This window comes from Bos indicus, chromosome 21, assembly GCF_029378745.1.
Source record: "Bos indicus isolate NIAB-ARS_2022 breed Sahiwal x Tharparkar chromosome 21, NIAB-ARS_B.indTharparkar_mat_pri_1.0, whole genome shotgun sequence".
Classification (NCBI taxonomy): Eukaryota; Metazoa; Chordata; class Mammalia; order Artiodactyla; family Bovidae; genus Bos; species Bos indicus.
Window position 1 is genome coordinate 8,768,288 of NC_091780.1, and position 18,686 is coordinate 8,786,973.

The following is an 18,686-nucleotide window of genomic DNA, read 5'->3' on the forward strand; positions in this document are numbered from 1 at the left end:
GTTTGATCCCTGGGTCGGGAATATCCTCTGAAAAAGGAAATGGTAAATCCCTCCAGTATTCTTGCCTGGAGAATCCCATGGACAGAGGAGTCTGGCAGGCTATAGTCCATGGGGTTGCAAAAGAGTCAGGCATAACTCAGTAACCAAACAACAACTATATATATATATATATATTTCTTGTATTTCTGGTGACAAGTCATTTCTAAATGGCTGGCCCTTCTGCCAATGCACTGGGAACGAGATTATAAAACTGGGTGTCTCTAACTGGCTGTGTCTGCAGACAGACTTTACTGACCTGAACAGGGTTTAATGTATTTTAAACTTACTTTTAGATTTGGAAGATTTTACATAAAATTTGTAGATTTCTGACTTTTCCTGAATATAAAAAGTCCCATAAGTTTAAGCCCTAAATTCTGTCATTCCATTTGGCCCCATCAACCAAGGCAAATAATATTCCTGCCCCAGCAAAACTTGTGCTTTTTAGTTTGCCCTAGTTTTCCACCCCAGTTCACGCACCAACATTGTCCTGCTGGTCCTCAGGCTCAAGAATAAGAATTAGAATTTCTTCATGCACCATCCAGGCTGTATCCTGGGATGATCTAGAAAGTGATTTGAGATAATTCACTGATTCACATCAGTTAAGAGATTAGGTAGGAAGCTTGGGCTTGTGCCTCGTTAAGACCAAATGAAATCTACAAAGGGAATGTGACTTTGGGGAACTCACCATGGCAAAAAGAAAAAAAAAAAAAAAACCCTCGAATTTTTCAATGAGGACTCCAAGCCTGAATACATAGCACTAAATTTCTCTGGCTGGGTGAGTTGACGCATACTGGATAAAGGACTTCCACTTCTAAATCATAAAGGAGTCCACATTTTCTGAATGCATTTCACCTCTGAAAGTAAACCTTAATCATAAAAATTGGCTCAAGATTACAATCTTTTCAGAGGTGACAAGGCTCCAGATTGTGCTGGGAAAGATACAGGTGACATGAAAAATAATCTCACTGCAACAGTGATTAGATGCACTGGGAAACACTTTTGTCTCTTTGCTCTCTTAGAATCATTTTTCCCCTCTTTTTTTTTCATTTTTATACTATTTCTATATATTTTAATTAATTAATTTAAATTGGTGGCTAATTACTTTACAATATTGTAGTGGGTTTTGCCATACATTGACATGACTCAGCCATGGATGTACATGTGTCCCCCGTCCTGAAATCTCTCCCACCTCCCTCCCCACCCCATCCCTCTGGGTTGTCCCCGTGCACCAGCTTTGAGTGCCCTGTTTCATGCATTGAACTTGGACTGGTGATCTATTTCACATATGGTAATATACATGTTTCAATGCTATTCTCCCAAATCATCCCACCCTCGCCTTCTCCCACAGAGTCCAAAAGTCTGTTCTTTATATCTGTGTCTTTTGCTGTCTCACATATAGGGTCATTGTTACCATCTTTCTAAATTCCATATATATGCATTAATATACTGTATTGGTGTTTTTCTTTCTGACTGACTTCACGCTGTGTAATAGGCTCCAGTTTCATCCACCTCATTAGAACTGATTCAAATGAATTCTTTTAAATAGCTGAGTAATATTCCATTGTGTATATGTACCACAGCTTTCTTATCCATTTGTCTGTAAGTAACTTCAGATTTAGACACTTTGCTTCTGCAAGCTGCATTCCATAGTCCTGTCCAGGAGCCAGTGCTGTGGGGCTAAGCAAAAGGGTAGGAACCAAAGAGAACAAAGAAGAAGGTATCCTAAACAAGGAGCATGTTGGTGGTCATCAGTGAAGAGTGATATTCATGACCTAGTATGAGATGAGGTCGGAGAAGGCAATGGCACCCCACTCCAGTACTCTTGCCTGGAGAATCCCATGGGTGGAGAAGCCTGGTAGGCTGCAGTCCATGGGGTCGCTGAGGGTCAGACACGACTGAGTGACTTCACTTTCACGTGTCACTTTCATGCACTGGTGAAGGAAATGGCAACCCACTCCAGTGCTCTTGCCTGGAGAATCCCAGGGACGGGGGAGCCTGGTGGGCTGCCGTCTGTGGGGTCGCACAGAGTCGGACACGACTGAAGCAACTTAGCAGCAGCATGAGATGAGGTTAAGTCTGTGCTGTGCACTTGGCAATAAAAAAACTTCAAAGCCAGTTGGAGTGGTTTTGAAATTTCAAATAGCCATCTGTCAGTGTGGACAGGGAGACAAGCACTCTTCAGCCATTTTATCCTCTTTGGAGTTTCATAGAGGGGAAAAAGAAAACTTTCTCTGATGATAGAAAATTAGAAAAGACAAGAAGAATGGAATCTCTGCCCCAAATCCATCCTTTTAGATTAATGCTCACTAATGGATATTAAAACATGGTAGATTAATGAGAGCCTGATAGACCATGCAGCTGAAAAAACACATTTTATTTTGACAGCCAGGCAATCAAGAGCTACCCAGGGATTAAAGAGCAATTCAGATTAAATTACCCTCTCCATTAGGACATCCTTTCCTTGGTAAATCCTGAGCTGGAGGAGAGGGGCAAAGAGACACTGTGGCCACCAGAGGCATTTCTTCAACCTGAGGTTTGCAGGCACAGACTTAAAGGGCATACTTAGGTTTTATGCCCTGGCGGGTTAACCAAACACAGGCCAACAGGAGAAAGAGTGCTGGAATTTTGGATCAGCAGGGGTTGGAAGTCATGAGGAGCTTGGATGGCGGGGAGTGAAGGGGCCGCTGCGTGATCCAGCGGCCAGTATAGCAGTGAAGTGTATTTTCATCGTTGCGTTGTTATTTATTCTCTGGGGTAGTTATGTACTGCGTGAATTTAACTCAGCTGGGGCTACACTTCCCAGGTTCCCTTTTCTGTCTGATTCCTCGTCAGGGTTGGTTGCAGGAGAAGTTTGTGAGAGATTTGGAAGGTGAACATGAAGCAGCAGCCAACTTGATGCTCTGAGGGTGGAAAGAACATAGTGGCAGCCAGCATGCACTGCCCCTCACGTGCCGTCTCACCTTCCAGGCTCAGCAAGACCCTGGACCGCCGGCTCCGCTGACTCCCATCGAGTCTCCCCGTGGGCACCTCTGTGGCAGAGGATACCAGCTCTTCCTTCATGCCGCAGTGAATTTTCGGTGGTCAGAGACAGATGTGGGAGGTCCAGGGTGTGTCTGTGGGTTCCAGCTTATGTGTGTGGGGTCCAGCTTTCACTGCCCTCTCCCACATTGCACACGCTTCCCTGGAAGACCACCCGCCTGCTGACTTGATAGTGGTGACTTCAGGGACAACACCAGAGGGAATCACCCTGTATAGACTCTCCTCTAACCTCCAGGTCTAATTTTATCAACACTTATACTATTCTAAATGCCTCATAGTGGCCCTGCTTCTTGGGTCAGATTCCCAGTGACATCCAGATGATGTGCAGTAGATTAACGTCTGGGGCTGTTACCAAAGCAAACCTGGGTCTGTTTGCCTACATGCAGTAAAGCCAGTCTGCTGCTGCTGCTGCTGCTGCTAAGTCGCTTCAGTCGTGTCCGACTCTGTGCGACTCCATAGATGGCAGCCCACCAGGCTCCCCCGTCCCTGGGATTCTCCAGGCCAGAACACTGGATTGGGTTGCCATTTCCTTCTCCAAGGCATGAAAGTGAAAAGTGAGAGTGAAATAGCTCAGTCGTGTCCGACTCTTCTCGACCCCCGCCATGGACTGCAGCCCACCAGGCTTCTCCGTCCATGGGATTTTCCAGGCAAAAGTACTGGAGTGGGGTGCCATCGCCTTCTCTGAAAGCCAGTCTATTGACTCTGAATTGCGGTGAAGAAAACTGTGGTGTTCATTGGAGGGCACCAAGCTCAAAACCTTTCAAAAAAGAAAGGTTTTTTAAAAGACAGGATGAGGGAGAAGGTTACAGGGTATATGATCAACTCATGGACTTTCTTTTGATTGGTTGGTGGTGAGGTAGCTGGGAATCAATATCATCAACCTTCTCGTTCGCACCTGTCTGGGTTCCCACCTGCTTGTGGTCAACATACAGTTAATTTCTTCCACCTTGTGGGGGAGTTTTAGTATCTTCAAAATAGCTCACAGGATATGGCTCAGGATATTTTATATATCCCTTGAGGATAAACTATAAGCCCTTGATTTTGTTTAATGTCTAAACTAGTATTATTTTGTCTCACTTGACTGTTTTCTTTTAATTATACATGTTATCACTTCTCTGATTAAATCTATTCTTTGGAACTAAGAGAGGCTAAAGTTTTTCTGCAAACAAGAGACAGGTGGAGGACATGGGAAATTTGTCCTAAGAAGGCTGCATAGAGTCCTGCTCTGTGACAGGGGGATTATTGCAAAGTTGTTGGGAGAGTCTCTGTCCTCATAAGTACAAGTCTCCTTGTTAGCTTTAGGCTCTAGGGCAATCTAAGTTAAACTGTGATGAGCTCTTTGTACATTCTGTACAGTGATGAAGGCTGCTGAGATGGAAAGATTCTGGCAAAATTATGCTGTATTGATGGGATACAGCCTGTCTGTCATTTCTCCCTGTCACTGCCTTTGACATGCATCCTCCAGGGTAAATGCAATCACTGCATTTTGGCTCCCATTATAATTGAAAGTTGGGAGGTTGATCCATGTTTTTTGTCCTCTGCCTTTAAGAGTTAGCAGTGTAGTCACCTTCCCAATCAGAAAAACAGGGATTACTTTTAGTTTTATGGAGTTGTCATGTTCAACTCTTTGTGACCCCATAGACTACAGCATGCCAGGCTTCTCTGTCCTCCACTATCTCCCAGAGATTGCTGAAATTCGTGTCCATCAAGTTGGTGATGCTATCTAACCATCTTATCCTCTGCCACCCCCTTCCTCCTTTGGCTTTCCGTCTTTCCCAGCAGCAGAATCTTTTCCAGTGAGTTGGCTCTTTGCATCAGGCAGCCAAAGTATTGGAGCTTCAGCATCAGTCCTTCCAATGAATATTCAGGGTTGATTTCCTTTAGGATTGACTGGTTTGATCTCCTTGCAGTCCAAGGGACTCTCAAGAGTCTTCTCCAGCACCACAATTTGAAAGTTCCTTCAGCACTCAGTCTTTTTATGGTCCAGCTCTCACATCCATACATGACTACAGGAAAAACCATACCTTTGACTAGATGGACCTTTGTTGGCCACATAGAGATGTCTCCACTTTTTACTCCACTGTCCAGGTTTTATGAAGATTTAGCTATCATTCCTAGGTTGGAAACTCAGTGAGTGCAAGGCTTGAGGTGATTTTTTAATAAGCTACTTTAAATTGTGGGGCTGAGAGCCGCAGATCATTGCATCTGAGATCTTATGAGTGGAAGGAGAGGAAATAGCCTTTGCTGCCTTCTTGCTTTGTCCTCTGAGTTTCACATGCATATTCTGTGTTATCTCATCTAATCCTCATATTATGCAAGGAAATGGGTGTTAGTATTCCTACCTCACAGGTGAGAACATGGCATCTTGAAGAGGTTTAATTACTTGGCTAGGTTTTGTTAGTATGTGGGTAGTTGGTTTTGAATCTAGAGTTTTCTAGTTCAAAAGCTCTCGAATCTGCTTTATGTCACTTCACTTTTATGAAAGTCTACATTAATACTTGTGTATGCTAACCGAAAGGAATCTGAAGAAGATTTTCATTTTTACAGAAAGAGAGGTAGAAGGTGAAAATAGGGTTCAGCGCTTGTTTTGTGGCAGCAATTATAGAGGCATCGTATACCGCAAGCAGTAAGAGCAACCCCATCAGCCTCCTTCCCTGAGAACCACAGTTGGCAGCTCAGCATTAAGCCCCAAGGCTTTGAACTGTGTCTCCGACCATCTGGGCTGGCTCTCGATTCATTTTGTGCATCCTTTAGCAAGCTGAGATCTAAGGTACTTGCTTCTTTGCTTTACGTCATTGAGGTTTGCAAAAGGTTTCAAGGAACACTCTGCCTTCGAATAACAGGGGAGCCTGTGACGGCTAATTGGGAGTTTCAGTTTGTTTATTTCGTCCACAAATCCTTGTCCAGCAAATAATGTAAACTTTCCCCTGAAGTGTGAATGTATGCAACTCAAGTAGGACTAGTGACAGGAGGGAACTTCCACTGAAAATATCACTTCACCCCTCCCCTCCCCTTGTCAGGGACTTCCTTTCAGTCTATTTGCTCTGTCCAAGCTCCATCGTCTCATGAGGCTTTCCGTGGTTCTCTTGTATAAGCACCATCCTTTTGGCAATGTGCAGGGTCAGGGGCCACTACTCTGCAGTCATTTTTTCAGAACTGCGTGTTATCTACATTCACTTACCACTAACTTTGGAAGGAACTTGACTTGCTTATTTCACACTCTTAAGTATCTGCATGCCATAAACAATTCTGTTCAAAGATACAGTTGTCTCATCATTCTTGTCTCACTGGGCTTGATAAGAGCTCCTTTTTACTAATTTGCATAGGGAAGAGTTATGTTGAATTAGAAATCCAGAATCTTGGGACTTTTTCCCTAGTAAGTCAGCTATTCAATATGCTTCTCAAATACAATGTTATTAGGGTATCTTTTCAATCCACATTCAACTCAATTTTCCTTGTTCTCACCATTATCATCCTCACTGTCACCACAAAAACTACCTCTTGAGTGTCTGTGTGTTGTGATGCTTGTCAAAGTGATATGAGCATTTAAGGTGAGACACTGCTGCTGCTAAGTCACTTCAGTTGTGTCCGACTCTGTGCGACCCCATAGACGGCAGCCCACCAGGCTCCGCCATCCCTGGGATTCTCCAGGCAAGAACACTGGAGTGGGTTGCCATTTCCTTCTCCAATGCATGAAAGTGAAAAGTGAAAGTGAAGTCGCTCAGTCGTGTCTGACTCTAGCGACCCCATGGACTGCAGCCTAACAGGCTCCTCCGTCCATGGGATTTTCCAGGCAAGAGTACTGGAGTGGGGTGCCATTGCCTTCTCAGGTGAGACATTAGTGCAGAGGAAAGAGGAAAGGGGCTGGGACATCAAGTTCTTATTCCAGTTTTCCAACTGAGCCAGTTCTGAGTCTTGGAGTACTCGTAAAATAAGAACATGGATGCCTTCTTTCATCTTTTCTTGTCTCAAAAGATAAATGAAAATAAATTTTGTAATTCGTGGAAACCACTTTGGACAACTAGGAAAGAAAGGAAACACTAATCAAATCAAAGCTTAATTTTTATTGGGTTTCTTTATTTGTATGAGCTTCTGTACATAGTTCATCTTAGGATGCTGGCTTTTGAGCTGTGTGTGCCAGTGTGTGGTGTTGGCACCCTGGTGCTGGTGGAAGGATTCAGTTCCATTCTCATCAGAAAAACTCAATTTTTACCCTTTTTAATAATGATATTTTAAAAAATTAAGATTATTTTAAGAGCAGTTTAAGATTCACAGCAAAGTTGAGAGGAGGTTACAAAGATTTCCCATACACCCTCTGTCCCCCTGAACACTTAGCTCCCCTCATAATCAACATCCCTCACCAGAGTAGCACATTGATACAACCGATGAACCTACACTGATACATCCCAGTCACCCAAATCCATAATTTACTTTAGAGTTCGCTCTTAGTGCAGTTCATTCCATGGGTTTGGACAAGTGTAAAGTGATATGTATCCATCATTACAGTGTCATAGTACAGAGTATTTTCACTGCCCTGAGAATCCTGTTCTCTGCCTATTCATCCCTCTCCTCACTCCTCATAATGAGATTTGATATTGGAATAATGAATAAGTTTGATTAGAAGTAGAAAAGTAAGAACAAGCTTCTGGTACTCAAGTTTGAAAGGCACTGGTGCTGGATAAAATTCTTGATGACTTCATGTCTTTTCTACATGAGTTGGAAAGGAAAATATCTGTGTTGTGTCCAAAAGTTGATAAATCTGGAGTGGAAGGCAAGTCTAGGTGTATAATTAGGGTATACATTAGGGAAAGTAATTATGGAGAGTCCAGATTCAGTTCTGATTTTGTGTTTGGCAGGGGATGTATGCAGTTCTTCTCTGACTTTAGGAGGAGAGGCTAGCAGTGGCTCAGCTAACTAGGAATCAAAATGCCTAGTGACATAGGTCCAGGAAGAAACAGCAGTTGGGAAGACAGGAGACACAGGCCTGGTACAGCAATTGCATGCATACGTGGTAATTAGCAAATCACTTCCCTGCGCAGATGCTCATTTGAGCATTCACATAGATTAAGTGTCTTTTTTGTGTGCAGGTACTGAAGTCAAAGTAATGATATCGAGAGTCTCTAAAAATATTCTAATATTTTATGCTCAGTTGCTGCTGTTTATGTGGTGTGCAGATGAGCAGAGGAAATGGGGAGTATTGTTCAGGGGGTGGGGAAAAAAGAGTGAAGGAGGTGTGAAGTTGGGAAAGGGAACATTGCCTGATTTTTCCTCTCTTTTCATTGCTCTCCGCTCTCCCCTCACCCCTTCCCCAGGTATTCAGACAGATGATGGGGTTTTGGTGAAGTCCATTGCCGGAGAGTATTTGCTAATTCCATGCTCTAAACGTCCACAGGGGGCCATCCTTCACTTGAGTGATTCCAGCAGCCAAAAGAAGCCGTCTAGAGAACCCAGTCCTTCTACAGAGGTGACCCTTTTTGGAGGAGGAAAATTGGAACCCATCAAGCTGACCTTTGGTTTTGCCAACAAAGTGCATCAGTACTGGCCAGCTCATTCTCAGACAGTCGTTTTGGGCAGCGGTCTTGAAGACAGCAGTGGTGGAGAGCTTTTTACGAGGATGCAGAGCATCCAAAGCCATAAAAGGCAAAAGAAACGCTTGTTAGTTATGGGGAAGGTGAACGGCTTAGAAAACTGATTAGCGTAGCAGTGTGGTCAGATGGAAATGAAAGCTCAGAAGCATAATCGTTAATTGGGTGCTTACCTACTAATTTGAGCTTGGATGTCAGCAGAACTGCAGTTCATTTCAAACTCAGGGTCAGACTTTAATGCTACATCATAAATTACATAAAGGCACAACACTAACAATTAGATAATTATGGAGACCCATGCTGTTGCAATTTAACTGGGCAAGTTCAGGGCAAACATGACAGATTACTGCTTAACCCTCAGACTGCTGGCAGGTTTTTCCCCAAAGAGACACAGAAATATATAAGTTGATGTTGTTGGCTGGTTTTCAAAGCCTAGGGGTTAAATAATTTCTTTCCAGTAGCTAGATTCATCAGATGACCGAAGCAGACTCAGAAGAAATATTAGAGAAGTGTTAAATATTTCTTAGAAAAACCTCGTTCTTTAAATCCACACCAGTTAAAGCTTCTGGGTTGGGTTGGGTTCTAGCTGAATTTGAAGCTTAAGCTTAAAAGTCAAAGCTAGTTTTTACCATTTGAAGACTTTCTGTAGATTAAATGTGTGATCTTTCAATTTCAGGTCCTTCACATTACATGTGAATCAAAATAGAAGATTCAGGGTCCATATTTTATTCTCATTGCATTCTTGCTGGCAAACAAGTGGCTGACTCAACTGATGAAGATGTTTTCATGACCAGTGTGAGCTGACAAGGCTGTGGTGGTGCTTCTTTGATGGGCATCATTCATTCATTCATCTGCTGCTTTCTGACATCTTGAGCACCTCTGTATGCTGGGGGTGGGGGATATAGACATTGTTCAGTAGGCATTTAAACATCAGTGTGTTTTCCTGGTGGAGTCAGATGTGTGGAGGGTTGGCCCACATGCCAGCATTAAGGGTGTTTCTTAGACAGTTTTATTTTTACTGTCAGAATATGAGCTTGAGAAAGTCAATAGCCATACCTTGTTTTCCTTCCATTCCCACAGCCCCAGCACAAGGACCCAGGTACAGTCAGAGAAACAGGTTTAAGAGCTTTGCTGAAGGAATGAATAATTTTTATCTGGAAACGAAAAAGGAAAAAAATGGAGTTTCACCAAAGTTTAGGCTTTGGAAACTCAGGTTATTTGGCAACTAAGATCATATTTTAACTTTTGAGAAGTTGAAATTGAATTCCATCATTAAATAACTTTGTTAAATACAGATCTGATATATTTGTTTCTTGTTCCAAAAAGGATACAATGTGATCCCCTCAGTGCATACAGTTGGGATGACAAAAGATCATAGAAACAGGACCATGGAATTTAAGGTTGTGGGATTCATGGGGAGTTGCATGTTGAGTGTCTTTTTAATGTGTAAGAAAATGAGTTTTTCTGAGCCTTGGCATGGGGGACCCTAGACTTTGATTCAGGGCTATGATGCGAAGATGGAGATGGGAAGGATCTGAGACTGGAAATCTCCCTTGCGCTCCCCAGCCTGGGGTTGAGGACATCCCAGGGGAACACTGCTATGTGTGTGTATATGTGCATGCACACATATGTGCATATGTGTGTGTGTGTGTGTATCAACAACCGGCAGAGTAGTATAACTGAGTTTAAGAGTAGGGTGTGTTAGAACCAAGCCTGGAGAAGAGAGATGTCCTTTTCTATCCAATCTCTCCTCTTTCTGATGAGAGATGTTGCTTGGTGAGCTGTCCTCCACCTGCTCTCCTGGTTCATAGGGTGCATCACAGAGTTCCGTGGCAGCACTCGGCAGGTCATCACCGAGCCTCCAGAGCGGACTAGAGTAGCGCTGACCAAAGAGAACGGGCCTCAGAGCTCTCATCTCTCTCATCAACAAGAGATGACTCAGAGCTCTCATCGTCTCTCATCTCATCTCATCATCAATGGGACTCAGAGCTCAGATTGTCAGAGTTCTCATCATCTCTCATCTCATCTCATCTCATCAACAGGACTCAGAGCTCAGATCGTCAGAGCTCTCTCTTCTGCAGGAATGTAGCTAGGACTAACCTTGCAAACCCAGAGGACACCCTGGATTTCTGAGATAAATCACAAGATAGTGAATACCGAGGAGGAGAGAAATATTCTCTTGTTCTAGGTAAGGCAGGATCTAGCACTCACCTTGTTTTTTGACCTCCATTTTATTTCCTCTCTGGTCTTTATTGTTTCCTTTCTTCTACTGACTTCAGGTTTTGTTTGTTCTCCATCTAATTCTTTTAGGTGGTAGGTTAGGTTGTTTGAGATGTTTCTTGTTTTTTGAGGAGGGCCTGTGCTACTATGAACTTCCCTCTCGGGGTTGCTTTTGCTGCATCCCATAGATTAACGTGGAGAAGGCAATGGCACCCCACTCCAGTACTCTTGCCTGGAAAATCCTATGGATGGAGGAGCCTGGTAGGCTGCAGTCCATGGGGTCGCTAAGAATCGGACATGACTGGGCGACTTCACTTTCACTTTTCACTTTCATGCATTGAAGAAGGCAATGGCAACCCACTCCAGTGTTCTTGCCTGGAGAATCCCAGGGATGGCGGAGCCTAGTGGGCTGCCGTCTATGGGGTCGCTCAGAGTCGGACATGACTGAAGTGACTCAGCAGCAGCGGCATAGATTAACGTGGTTGTGTTTTCATCGTCATTTGTCCTGAGGTATTTTCTGATTTCCTCTTTGATTTCATTGTTGACCCATTGGTTTTTTTAGTAATGTGTTGTATAGTCTCCATTTAATCATTTTTCTTTTAACTTATACCCCAAGCTGCTTCCCAGGCGCTGCTAGTGGTAAAGACCCACCTGCCAATACAGGAGACATAAGAGATGAGGGTTCAATCCCTGGGTTGGGAAAATCCCCCAGAGGAGGAAATGGTAACCCACTACAGTACTCTCACCTGGAGAATCCCATGGACAGAGGAGCCTGGCAGGTTACAGTCCATGGGGTTGCAAAGAGTTGGACACAACTGAAGTGACTTGGTACACGTATCCCAAGATACTTAAGTGGGAATATTAGGTCCATATAGACAAGGAAACTGAGGGCCTGGCGATGATAAATAACAAAGATGTTTCAGATTGTAGAAACTACAATTGAACCATCCCCTCAGCAAATGGTGGTCGTTTTTTGGTATGTGGTAGTGATACACCAAATGAGAAAGAACAGTTCTAAAACAATTCTTACGCAGGAAAAGAAAAGACACCGGTCAGAATGCCACCTCAGCACTTGCTTTGGTCAAAGTCTTTTTACCACCTTACCTTTTTGTCCTTCCACATTCTCCAATGGGAAAGCCTGAGTCGTGATAAAAGTTCAATAAGCCTGACACATTTCATAAACTATCACTTTAGTTCAGTCATTCAGCCATGTCCGACTCTTTGTGACCCCATGGACTGCCGCATGCCAGGCTTCCCTGTCCATCACCAACTCCCAGAGCTTGCTCAAACTCATGTCCATTGAGTGATGCCATCCAACCATCTCAGCCTCTGTAGTTCCCTTCTCCTCCTGCCATAAACTATGTTCAGCCTCAAAGCCTGAAGTGTCTTCAGTGACCACCAATGCTGATAGATATGCTTTGTTCATAACAGATCTCTCCATAAAGGAACTCTTGGGAATTTTGCTAGTGATTGGGATTTGATACATTTTTTTCTCTTGTACACAAAGACATCTGATGGTCCAATTTTGAACATTAACATATTTAAAGTTTAAGTGATGGTCCATTTTCTTCTTTTTTCTTTATTCTGGAAGTTTGTATCTTTTCACCACCTTCACCCATTTCCCCCACCTCCACCCTCTGCCTCTGGCAACAACCAATCTGTTCTGTTTCTATGAGTTTGATTTTGTTAGATTTCACATATTAGTGAGATTATACAGTATTTGTTTTTCCTCTGTATGACATTTCATTTAGCATAATGCCTTCAAAGTCAATCTATGTTCATACAAATGGAAGCATTTCATTCTTTTTATGGTTGTATATCATTTTATGTAAATATCTCACATTTTCTTTTTTAATTAATTTTTATTGGAGTATGAGATCAGTTCAGTTGCTCAGTTGTGTCCAACTCTTTGAGACCCCAAGGACTGCAGCACCCCAGGCCTCCCTGTCCATTGCCAGCTCCCAGAGTGTACTCAAACTCCTGTCCGCTGAGTTAGTGATGCCACCCAGCATAGTTGCTTTACAGTGTTGGGTTAGTTTCTGCTGTATAACAAAACGAAGCAGCCATAGGTGTATACATTCCCTCCCTTTTGGACTTCCTTCCATTTCAGGTCACCATGTGCATTGGGTTGAGTTCCTTATGCTATATAATATGTTCTCATTAGCTATCTATTTTATACATAGCATCAATGGTAAATATGTGTCAATCCCAACCTCATAATCCCTCCCACCACCTTCCTCCTTGGTGTGAGAGTGTATGCATGCTACGTTGCTTCAGTCACGTTTGACTCTTTGCGATCCTATGGATTGTAACCCTCCAGACTCCTCTATCCGTGGGGATTCTCCAGGCAAGAATACTGGAGTGAGTTGCCATTCTTTCCTCTGGGGATCTTCCTAACCCAGGAGTCAAACCTGTGTCTCTTATGTCTCCTGCATTCGCAGGCAGGTTCTTTTTACCTCTAGTGCCACCTGGGAACCCCATTCCTCCTTGGTATCTATACATTTGTTCTCTACATCTGTGTTTCTATTTCTGTTTTGCAAATAGTATCATTTATACCATTTTTTTCTGGATTTCACAAATACATGTTAATATACGATACTTAGGAGAAGGCAATGGCACCCCACTCCAGTACTCTTGCCTGGAAAATCCCATGAATGGAGGAGCCTGGTGGGCTGCAGTCCATGGGATCGCTAAGAGTCGGACACGACTGAGCGACTTCACTTTCACTTTTCACTTTCATGCATTGGAGAAGGAAATGGCAACCCACTCCAGTGTTCTTGCCTGGGGAATCCCAGGGATGGCGGAGCCTGATGGGCTGCCGTCTATGGGGTCGCACAGAGTCGGACACGACTGAAGTGACTTAGCATATACGATACTTGTTTTTCTCTTTCTGACTTATTTCACTCTGTATGACACCCTCTAGGTCCAGTCGCGTGTCTACCGATGACCCAATTTCATTCCTTTTATGGCTGAGTAATATTCCTTTGTATATGTGTACCATATTTTCTTTATCACATTTTCTTTATCCATTCATTTGTCAATGGACACAGCTTTTTCCTTGTCTCAGATATGAAAATAATGGTGCAATGAGTATGGGGATACAGATATGTCTGCAAGTATATATGCATTTCCTTTGAATATATCAATTCTTGGGTCAGGAAGATCCCCTGGAGAAGGAAATGTCAATCCACTCCAGCACTCTTGCCTGGAAAATCCCATGGACGGAGGAGCCTGATAGGCTACAGTCCATGGGGTCGAAAAGAGTCGGCCACGACTGAGCGACTTCACTTGCATATATACTCAGAAGTAGAATTGCTGGATCATATGACTGTTCTATTTTTAATGTTTTGAGAAACATCCATACTGTTTCTCACAATGGCTTCACTGATTTAAATTCCTATCAACAATGCACAAGGGTTCAAAAGTAGATGTTTTTATGGAATTTCTTTGCTTTTTCTGTGATCCAATAGATGTTGACAATTTGATCTTTGGTTCCTCTGCCTCTTCTAAATCCAGCTTGTACATCTGGAAGTTCTCGGTTCCTGTACTGTTGAAGCCTAGCTTGAAGGATTTTGAGCATTATCTTGCCAGCATGTGAAATCAGTGCAGTTGTGTGGTAGTTTTACCCATCTGTATGCAGAGTTCCAAAGAATTATAAGAAGAGATAAGAAAGCCTTCTTAAGTGAACAATGGAAAGAACTAGAGGAAAACAACAGAATGGGAAAGACTAGAGATCTCTTCAAGAAAATTAGAGATACCAACGGAACATTTCATGCAAAGATGGGCACAATAAAGGACAGAAATGGTATGGACCTAACAGAGGCAAAAGATATTAAGAAGAGGTGGCAGGAATACACAGGAGAGCTGCCCAATAAAGGTCTTAATGATCCAGATAACCATGATGGTGTGATTATTCACCTAGAGCCAGACATCCTGGAGTGTGAAGTCAAGTGGGCCTTAGGAAGCATTACTACAAACAAAGCTAGTGGAGGTGATGGAATTCCAGCTGAGCGATTTCAAATCCTAAAAGATGATGCTGTTAGAGTGCTGCACTCAATATGTCAGCAAATTTGGAAAACTTAGCAGCGGCCACAGGACTGGAAAAGGTCAGTTTTCATTCCAATCCCAAAGAAAGGCAATGCCACAGATCAAAGGGCATGTGCATTTAAAATTGTGATGGATGTTGCGACATTACTTTGCAAAGATTTGATGGTGATTTGGGATGCTGACAAGCTATGGGATGCTAACCAACTGTTCCAAAGGCATTTTTAGATAGAACTTGATCAAGTGAAATTTGTTCAGACAGTAAGAGAAACACTGAACTAGAGGCTATGGTAGCAGGAAGACTAGGGAAGGCTGATGGTCTTTCTATCAGGTATAAAGGGGAGGAGTTTGCCTTGTCCTGTAGGCCCCAAAGGCACTGAAACTCACAAGCGGATGAGACATACTAAGGCTTAGTGTGGAGAAATAAATATTTTTAAATATTTAAAAACTTGTTAATGAATTATAGTTGAATTACAATGTTAATTACCACTGTAGAGCAAAGTGACTCATTTATACATACATTCCTTTTCAAATTATTTTCCATTATGGTTTATCACAAGATATTGAATGTAATCCCCTGTCTCTGCAGTAGGATCCTGTTGTTTATCCATTCTATATATACCAATTTGCCTCTGCTAACCCCAAATTCCCAATGCATTTCTCTCCTACCTCCCACCCCAGCAATCACATCTAATCTCTATGTCTGTGATTCAGTTTCTGATTTATAGATAGGTTCATCCGTGTCATATCTGAGAGTCCACATATAAGTGGTATCAATGGTATTTGTCTTTCTCTTTCTGACAAAATTCACTTAGCATGATAATTTCTAGGTGCTTCCATGTTGCTGCAAATGGCATTATTTCATTTTTTTTTTATAGCTGAGTAGTATTCCATTGTACTGTGTAGACCAAAATATTTGTTCATATCTTTCTATAACATCCCCAAACCCGAGTGAACTTTTTGGCCAATCTAATATGTATGTACCACATGTTCTTTATCCATTCATCTGTGAATGGATATTTAGCTTGTTTCTCTGTTTTGGCTACTGTGAGTAGTGCTGCTATGAACCTCGGGGTGCATGCACCTTTTTCAATTACAGTTTTGCCTGCATATGTGCCCAGGTGTAGGAATGCTAGGTCATATGGCAGCTCTATTGTTAGTTTTCTGAGGAATCTCTCTACTGTTTTCCGTAGTGGCTGCACTTAGATTTTCCATCAGTGATGGGCTTCCTTTTTTTCCACACCCTCTCCAATATTTATCTGTAGACTTTTTAATGATGGCCATTCTGACTGGCATGGAGTGGTACCTCACTGTAGCTTTGATTTCATTTCTCTAATAATTAGCAATGTTGAGCATCTTTCCATGTGCCCATTGGCCATCTGTGAAGAAATACTTTCTAAGGGTGTTTTCAAATGTTAAACTGTCTCCAAGGAAGTCAGACTGCTCTTACTATATGTGTCCAAGTCAAGGCTGGTTGCCTCTGATCATGTGTGTATGTGAGTGTGCATGTGTGTTTGTGTGCACGCAGGGCAGTTGCGTAGAGGGGGCATGGATATCAGATGAGAAGTTGCAGTGGATGAATTTAAAATCCTAAGTGTCTGAGACATTGATTTAATGAATGAGTCTAAGTATAGAAAGTTATTTACGCAAGATAGAAGTTTTTGTTTGGCTGAGTTGCTCCAGTCTAAATACCCCCAGAGACTAGTTTTACTGTAATATTATGCTATTTATTCATTATTTTCATGAGCATGTATTGAGTACCTTACTGAGAGGCAGAAAGAGGATAGAGTGGACAGTCAGACGAGGTCCGTGCCCACAGGGAGCATGCACAAGGCTGAATGACAACACACAGTCCAGGCAAAGGCTGGTAAAAATCTGTGTGTCTTGGGAGGGCACAGGTCATACTCTGGGTAGGATAGCGGGTGGGATTAAAATCTGAAGGCTGAGTACAGGAGAACTCCTTGGTGGGCATGGGCAGAAAATGCTGTCCAGAGACCCAGAAGTTCAGGGAAGTGAAAGACTCTGGTGTGGACATTTGAAGCATGGCAGCTACAGGGAAGGTAGAAAAGAGTGTTTGCAGATGAGGCTGAGAAGGCTGGGGACAAAGGCTGAAGGACCTCGGGGACTTTGTTCTAGGAACAATGATATTTGAAGAGTTACATAGTAAGATTTATGTCTTATGACTCTGGCATCTTGGCAGGGAGATGTTTTAGGGCAGGTTTCTCAGTCTCACTGCTACTGACATTTTAGACTCCTTCTTTGCTGTGTGGGTTGTCCTGTGTGTTGTAATGATATTTAGCATCATCCTTGGCCTCTAACCATTGAATGTCAGTAGCATCATCCCAGCCTTCATCAGTGACAACCAGAAATGTCTCCAGACATTGCTAAATGTACCCTGGTGTGTATGTGTGTTGGAGGGAGGGGGGAGAAACATGAAATTGCTCCTGGCTGAGAACCTTTGTTGTAAAGACTAGATACCATGATGATCTGAATTGGAAGGAAGATCATGGCAGAAGTGTGGATCAGAAGGGAACAGGTAGCATCAGCAGATCTTGGGAATGGGTTGACACAGAGAAACAGGGAGAACTGAGAGATGAAGCCCAGGTTTGGGGATTTGGCAAAGAAGTGATGGATGGTGTGATTCCTGAGTTGTGGGACCCAAGACAAGTTTTCCAGAGAACATTATGAATCCTGTTTTGGAAATACTGTACTTAAAGTGCCCAGGGGACAGCCAAGTAGGTAACTGATGGGGATGAGTCTATTTGGGGTTCAAGGGAGTCTTGCAAGGATTCTGAATTGGAGAAGACTTTTGAGAGCTGCTGTCCTATCGGTGGAGCTTCCCAGGTGGCGCTAGTGATAAAGAATCTGCCTGCCAATGCAGGAGATGCAAGTGACATGGGTTCCTCCGTTGGGTTGGGAAGATCCCCTGGAGGAGGGCTTGGCAACCCACTCCAGTATTCTTGCCTGGAGATTCTCATGGACAGAGGAGCCTGACAGGCTGCAGTTCATAGGGCTGCACAGAGTCAGGCACGATTGCAGCAACTTAGCACACCTGCAAGTCCTATAGGTGGTGGTTGATATTTCTCCATTATGCTTCTCCTGACTCCACTGATAACACTGTGCCTGATGAATCTTGGATGCCCAGGTGTTTGGGGTGCTTGCTGGGCCCTGTACGTAGGAGTGTGTGGCTAATTCCAGGTGCTCAGAGCTCCTGGCGATTCAGCAGGGCCACCCTGCAGGAAAGAGCTCCACATGACTTCCTGACTAAGGAGGGGCGGCCCTACCAGGTTGACCTTTCCCGCTCCAGGCAGCTGAAGTGCTTCTTAAGTGATGGCTGAACGGCTGAAGCTATTACTCTAACTGTAATTTGTAATGGCTCTCTAACGCTTTAGAGAAAGCTGGGTTTGTTGGGATGAAAGGTGACTTTTAAAAGTCAGTAATTATACTTCCACTGAAAATGTGTCTTCGGCACGGTGCGTAACCATAGCATGCAAGGCAGCCAAGAATTCACTCCTGGACAGGGTTTATATTAATCATAGTTTCAATGCCCAGAGACCGTGTTCTCAGTAGTTAACCATCCTCTTTCCCCCTCCTTTAGATGTGGGCCTTGTAATCAAAAGAAAGACACACCCTTAACTATAACAGGGCTGCTGTACTAAATAAAAAAAATTATAGTTATTATACAAGGACTTCATACTGAGCAGGGTCAAGTAATAACACATCTGGTAACCTCCATTAAAGAACTGAGTTATGTTCAGC